The sequence below is a fragment of the Mesocricetus auratus genome, unplaced genomic scaffold, assembly GCF_017639785.1.
Source record: "Mesocricetus auratus isolate SY011 unplaced genomic scaffold, BCM_Maur_2.0 Super-Scaffold_100022, whole genome shotgun sequence".
Taxonomy (NCBI): Eukaryota; Metazoa; Chordata; class Mammalia; order Rodentia; family Cricetidae; genus Mesocricetus; species Mesocricetus auratus.
Window position 1 is genome coordinate 4,177,069 of NW_024429203.1, and position 7,742 is coordinate 4,184,810.

General features: G+C 41.1%; 1 non-coding gene across 1 annotated transcript; it reads left to right on the plus strand.

The window, feature by feature from the left end:
- Positions 1-4,252: 4,252 nt before the first annotated feature.
- On the plus strand, positions 4,253-4,359 carry LOC121133579. The gene has a single exon (XR_005870462.1). It is a non-coding gene; the product is annotated as a U6 spliceosomal RNA (small nuclear RNA).
- The last annotated feature ends 3,383 nt before the right edge of the window (positions 4,360-7,742 follow it).

The following is a 7,742-nucleotide window of genomic DNA, read 5'->3' on the forward strand; positions in this document are numbered from 1 at the left end:
AATGTTAAATTTGAGACATCTGTCATGAGGACAGTTGAAGTGTGTAGTCAGGCCAAGGATATAGGGTGCCCATCAATGCTCACACTGGAGCACATCTTACATAAAGCCAGCCAGGTCTAAGTGTTTGCATGGCTGCTGCTTGTGTCAGGGAACTACATAAACACTCTCCAGGAAGGGAAAGGCAATGCGTAAGTGGAGAGGGCTGCTCTCTGATTGATTCTAGATCACTTGGCCAACTCAGTGAGTCACCTGAGTGAGAGAGAGAAAGAGACAGACACATAGAGAGACAGAGGAAGACAGATAGAGGCACACACATACAGAGAGACAGAGAAGACTGAGAGACAGAGAGGGAGACAGACACACAGAAACAGAGGCAAAGAGACAGAGAAACAGAGACAGACATAAATACAGAGAGACAGAGACAGGGAAAGAGAAGCAAGCAGACACACACACACACACAGATAGTTAGGTACGTATTTCATGTCACTAGCCTCTGTATGAGCCCCTGTGTTAAGGGCCTGCTCTAACAGGTATTTTCTGTTCCCTGGTATAGCGCTAAGACGACTCTGGCAGCTCTCAGTCAAACCCCCTCTGCTTATTTGCCTTCTGGTTTTTTCTAGTGGTCTCGCACTCCCAAGTCCCTTGGCATCTCTGCCTGGTGCAGATGCCTTCCTCTGGGTGTGCCTGCCACCAAAACCACTTTTCTCAGACCAGTCTCCAGCAGGAGACTGAGGCGACCTGAAGAGAGGACTCCACGGCATCATGTGCTGCCATTATTATTAATCTAATCTCTTCGGCTGTTGATCTCACCTTTCTTCTGGGTAGTAAGGAGGTAAGTGTGATCTATTTTCTAGAATTATTTTAAGAGTCGAATGGCATGCCGAATGTAAAGTTCTTACCCAAGCCCAGGGATTTATCATTATAAAGGGATTCCTTCAATAAACAAGGATAGCAGGGACCTACAGCCTATGGTAGACAGACAGGTCTGCAAAGATGTTCATACACTATGCCTGGGTGATGTTAATATGATACTATTTATGACCAACGGTTTTCCTTTAGAGTATGATTGCCATTGCAGACACTGAAATGGATATTTCTTTAACTTTTAGGAGGGTTCAATCTGATCATATGATGCCTTCGAAACAGATTCTTCTGGCTGAAGATGAGCCTGACAGGACCACTCAGAGAGTGTGGGCAGGAGAGCAGCGGTGAGCTATTGACCCTCTTCCTAGCTGACGCTCATGATAACAAGATACTGGGGAGTGAGTTCTACAGTAGCTAGGTACAGAATATGTTCAAGACACAAGCACGCATACCCAGCCTTGTGGGCACAGAGCAAAGGACACCATGCCCAACCAACCGACCCACACAAAGAAGCGACAATCCATTTAGCTCTTTCAGCATGGCCACATCTGTGGCAATTCATTACTGAAACAATAAGAAATGAACACAGGGTTGTATCTTGGATTGAGTCTTAGTAGGAAACAACTCTCCAGGAGAAGCAGATTCCAAATCCCCATTAAAGGTTTTCCTCAAGTCTGTGGTGGGATAAGACCAGAGGTGCTATGGTTTGAATATGAAGTGTCACCCACAGACAATCTCTTGTTCAGTAACTGGTTGTGCTGTTTTGGGAGGCTATGGGACATTTAAGAAGTGGATCGTAGATGGCAGCAGCAAGTCCCCACGGATGGGCTTTTGAAAATTGCACCATCCCTCTGTTTCTAGTTGCTCTCTCGGCTTCTGACCCTCCACTACATGAACAGTAACCACCTTACATTACCTTCCCATGGACTTGGCCACATGTTTCCAGCCATGGCAAACTGCCACCCTCTGAAGCTTTGAGCCAAAGTACAGCTTCCTTCTCTCAAATTGTTTCTGTTGATTTTTGTTACAATGACACAGAAATAACCAATGCAAGTAGCACCCACCGAAGCCATCAGTTACAGCTGCAAAGGATCCAGGGGTCCCAGATAATGACTGTGTCTGTCACAGCATGGATGGTTGTAGCCTGGAGAACTGTGCGGCTTGGGTACCAGGGATGAAGCAAGAAGGCAGTGTGTCAAATGGTAGAACTCAGCCAGAGGCCAGCTTTTTATGTTGTATGTTGATTCTGATCAGGCAGTAGTTGATCTAACAAGACTTGCTCTGCATGTTCCTAGTGTAACAGAAGACCTCCTTATCATGGGGGACACATTCCAAGGCTCTCCAATGCATGCCAGAGCAACTATAGGACTGATATAGAAGTGCACAAAAATTAAATTGTATACCTTTATAAGGCTCATGTTAGACACGGATCAGACACTAGCCAAATGTTTAACACCTAATCACAAGCTGTGATAGACTGTGCCTGGATGATGCTGTGTTGTTGATCTAATAAAGTAGTTTCCCTGTGCCTGTTTGTCATCCAGCAGATCGAGGACTTGATGATAGACAGGTATTTTCGCCCTCACTGCCTCATATAAAGCATTGTGTGACCTACATGAGGGGTCTGCAATCATCCTGAAGGTTGAGCTACACACTGGAACAGAGTTCGGTCCTGTGTTTTTAAGAGTCTACAGAGAACCCAGATAATAGAAATGTAATGCATGTTAAATATACACCTTAAATATTAAAATAACCAACTGAAATAAAGAGAAATAAGTGCAGTTAATTTTAACAATAAATTCACTTAACTGAGACTCTAAAATATTAAGATTAATAGGAAAAGTTTCTTAAGGAAACTTTTTTATATTTTTTCTTAAGATTTTAAAGCGCATTTTATACTGAAAGGGTTATATTTTTCGGTAAAGTTATTGTTCTTGAAGTATGAAGCCCTTCGGTTGTGATGATGGTGTGACAACTCTACAGTATGAACATCAGTCTCTAAGGACTTGGTATCAGGGTGCTGGTAGCTAAATTTCAGGTGATGAAGGGAGAAAGCTGAAGCCCATTCCTGGACCAGTCATTTGTGAAGAGCAACCCATAGCAGAGCACTACTTAACAGGACACCATGTGACCATCTATGTCAGAGAAACAAAGTCCTTTCCCTATACTCCAAGTTAAACCACTGCCTGTTTGCAAATGGGAACTTGGTCCTGCCAAGTATGTTGTAGAGAAAATAACAGAGATGTGACTTGTTTTACTCTGTAGATGTAGGGGAGTGGATTGTCTCTGTTAGGCATGTTAGGAAAAGTCCATGCTGTCCTGAGAAAGCAAAAAGAGGAGTCAACAGAGACTAGGTATTAAGAAGATCTGCATGAAGTAATACTTTGCCAAGATAAACAGGAAGAAAAAATTCTGAAATTGAAGTAGAATGTTGGTGCCAAACCAGATCCACTGTGAATACAGATATGTTAAGGGGCTCAGAATTTACCCCCAGTGCAGTGGGACAATATGCACATTCAGAGAATGAATGCTGTGACTAGGAGGGAGGGGTAGGAAGTATCCAGAGAGTGAGACTAAGGAGAGCCTGGTTACAAGGACAATAGAAAAGGGAAGTTTTGAGATCCAGCTTGAAGGTTAAACCGGTAGGACTCAGGAATGCTTTTCACATAGAAAGAGATGTGAGGGAAACCCCAAGTTTGTAGCATGCACTACGTCCTAAGAGTAGAGAATCAAGAGATTGGGTACAGAAAGGATTGAGAGTTTTATATCTTAACTTGTGTAATTCTTTGGTTCTCTGTGTATCTAAACAGGACCTAATTGTCCCAAGTACACTCAAAAGTTTCAAGTTTTGTATCTTTGCCTCCATACCTGTAGCCACTACCTGTTATAGTACCTTGCATATGGCTGAAACATAATAATTTGTCATGAATTGCATTACATTTTTGTTTTTGCTGTATCAAATGGAAGTCAGTGTTCTCCCTTTGATGTGCCAGGTCTCTCTCCCATGGTCTGCTGTGGTGAACTCACCATCCTCACGTGTTGCCATATATCACACTTACCAGGTACATCTATTTCATGAACATCTCTTACCTCTCAGTGTACCAGGTTCTCCTGTGGTATCCAGATGTATGAATTTGTCCATCAGTTTGGCCCCATCCATGCACAGCATGTGAAACATCTTAAAGGGCACTCCTCTTCTAAGACTACCCAGCATTCTTGGGCTGCATATACTATAGAATCCTATAATGTCTCATCCAAGGATCACTTGTCTTGAATTAGTACCAGATGTCAGTGACTCTCTGTATTAGGCTGTGGGATCGTGAAAACAGGGATTGTGGCAGATTATCTGTCTCAAACATTAGGACCTTGTATTGAAACTGATTGAACCGTGCTCACTTCGGCAGCACATATACTAAAATTGGAACGATACAGAGAAGATTAGCATGGCCCCTGTGCGAGGATGACACGCAAATTCCTGAAGTGTTCCATATTTTTACATGATAATCAAGACCCCAAATATACAGAATAAAGAAAGAATATTAAGAGCAGCTAAGGGAAAAGGCCAAGTAACATATAAAGGCAGACCTATCAGAATTACACCTGACTTCTCCATGGAAACTCTGAAAGCCAGAAGGTCCTAGATAGATATTCTACGAACACTAAGAGACCATGGATGCCAGCCCAGACTACTATACCCGGAAAAGCTTTCAATCACTATAGATGGAGAAAACAAGATATTCCATGACAAAACTAGATTCAAGCAATACGTATCCAATAGCCCAGCCCTACTGAAAGTTTTGGAAGGAAAACTTCAACCCAAGGAAGTTAACTACAACCAGAAAAACAGAGGCATTAGAGAATCCCTCTCTACCGACAGCCAAAAGAACAAAGGGGTGAAATTCCACACATAATTATCCACCACCAACATCCATTGCAAACCAAAGAAAATGAGCAATCAATGGTCATTAATATCCCTCAATATTAATGGCCTTAATTCACCCATAAAAAGGCACAGACTAGCAGAATGGATTCGAAGACAGAACCCTTCCTTCTGCTGCATACAAGAAACACACCTCACCCTCAAAGACAGACATTACCTGAGAGTTGAAGGTTGGGAAAATTTTTTCCAATCAAATGGACCCAAGAAACAAGCAGGGGTAGGAATCCTAATATCTAACAAACTAGACTTTAAAATAAAATCAATCAAAAGAGATGAAGGAGGTCATTACATACTCATCACAGGCGAAATCCACCAAGATGAAGTGTCTATCCTGAATATCTATGCCCAAATACAAAGGCATCCACATTCGTAAAAGAAACATTACTAAAACTTAAAACACATATAAAGCCCCACACAGTTATAGTGGGTGATTTCAACACACCACTCTCACCACTAGACAGGAATACCAGGCAGAAACTCAACAAAGAAGCAAAGGGTCTAATAGAAGTAATGACCCAACTGTGATTAACAGACATCTATAGAACATTTCATCCACATAAAAACAATATACCTTCTTCTCACCACCACATGGAACCTTCTCAAAAATCGACATACTTGGCAACATATCCAACCTCAGCAGCATCAAAAAAAATTGGAATAACTCCATGCATCTTATCAGACCACCATGCTTTAAAATTAGAATTCAACAACAACACAAATTGCAGAAAACCTACAAACTCGTGGAAATTGAATAATGCACAACTGCACCATTCCTGGGTCAAAGAAGAAATAAAAAAGAAATTAAGGCTTCCTAGAATTCAATGAGAATGAAGACTCAACATATCCAAACCTATGGGACACTTTGAAAGCAGTGCTACCGGGGAAGTTCATAGCACTAAGTGCCCACATGAAGAAACTGGAGAATAGTTATACTAGAGAATTAACAGCACAGCTGAAAGCTCTAGAACACAAAGAAGCAAACTCCCCCAGGAGGAGTAGATGCCAGGAAATAATCAAATTGAGGACTGAAATCAATAAAGTGGAAACTAGGAAAACAATACAAAGAATCAATGCAACGAAGAGATGGTTCTTTGAGAAAATCAACAAGATAGACAAACCTTTGTCGAAACTTACCAAACAGCAGAGAGTGAACATGCAAATTAACAAAATCAGAAATGAAAACGGGGACATAACAACGGACTCTGAAGAAATTCAGAAAATCATCAGGTCATACTTTGAAAACCTGTACTCCACATAATTCAAAAATTTAAAGGAAAGGGATGACTTCCTGGATAGCTATCACTTGCCAAAATTAAATCAAGAACAGATAAGCAATTTAAATAGACCTATCACACATAAGGAAATAGAAGCAGTCATCAAAAGTCTCCCAACCAAAAATAGCCCAGGTCCAGATGGCCTCAGCGCAGAATTCTACCAGAAATTCTAACAACAGCTTATACCAATTCTTCTCAAAGTATTCCATGCAATAGAAGCAGAAGGGTCTTTGCCAAACTCTTTCTATGAGGCTTCAATAACCTTGATCCCCAAGCCACACAAAGACACAACTAAGAAAGAGAACTTCAGACCAATATCCGTCATGAACATTGATGCAAAAATACTCAATAAAATACTGGCAAATCGGATCCAAGAACACATCAAAACAATCATTCACCATGATCCAGTAGGTTTCATCCCAGGGATGCAGGGATGGTTCAACTTACAAGAAGCCATCAACGTCATCCACCATATAAAAAAGCTGAAAAAGAAAAATCACATGATCATCTCACTAGATGCTAAAAAAGCCTTTGAAAAAATCTAACACCCCTTCATGATGAAGGTCTTGGAGACATCTGGGATAACAGGGACATACCTAAACATAATAAAAGCTATATAGAGTAAACCAACAGCCAACATCAAACTAAATGGACAGAAACTCAATGCAATTCCTCTAAAATGAGGAACAAAGCAAGGCTGTCCACTTTCTCCAACATGGTACTTGAAGTTCTAGCCATTGCCATACAACAACAAAGGGGGATCAAAGGGATACAAATTGGAAAGGAAGAGGTCAAACTTTCACTATTAGCAGATGATATGATAGTTTACATCAGTGACCCAAAGAACTCTACCAGGGAACTCTTACAGCTGATTAACACCTTCAGCAAAGTGGCAGGCCACAAGATCAACTCAAGAAAATCTGTAGCCCTACTATATACAGATGATAAAAGGGCTGAGAAAGAAATCAGAGAAACATCACCCTTTACAATTGCCACAAACAACATTAAATACCTTGGGGTAATGCTAACCAAACAAGTGAAAGACCTGTATCGCAAGAACTTTGAATCTTTAAAGAAAGAAATTAAAGAAGCCCTCAGAAAATGGAAAGATCTCCCATGCTCTTGGATAGGTAGGATCAATGTAGTAAAAATGGCAATCCTGCCAAAAGCAATCTACAGATTCAATGCAATCCCCATGAAAATCCCACCACAATTCTTCACAGACCTTGAGAGAACAATAATCAATTTTGTATGGAAAAACAAAAGACCCAGGATAGCCAAAAAAAAACCCTGTTCAACAAGCAACGTCTGGAGGCATCACCATCCCTGACTTCAAGCTCTATTATAGAGGTGTAGTCCTGAAAACAGCTTGGTATTGGCACAAAAATAGACAGGTAGACCAATGGAATCGAATTGAAAACCCTGATATTAACCCACACATGTATGAACATCTGATCTTTGACACAGAAGCTAAAAATATACAATGGAATAAAGAAAGCATCTTCAACAAATGGTGCTGGCATAACTGGAGGCTGGCATGTAGAAAACTGCGGATCGATCCATGTTTATCGCCATGCACAAAACTTAAATCCAAATGGATCGAAGACCCTAACATAAATCCAGCCACACTGAACTTCTTAGAAGAGAAAGTGGATGGTACCCTT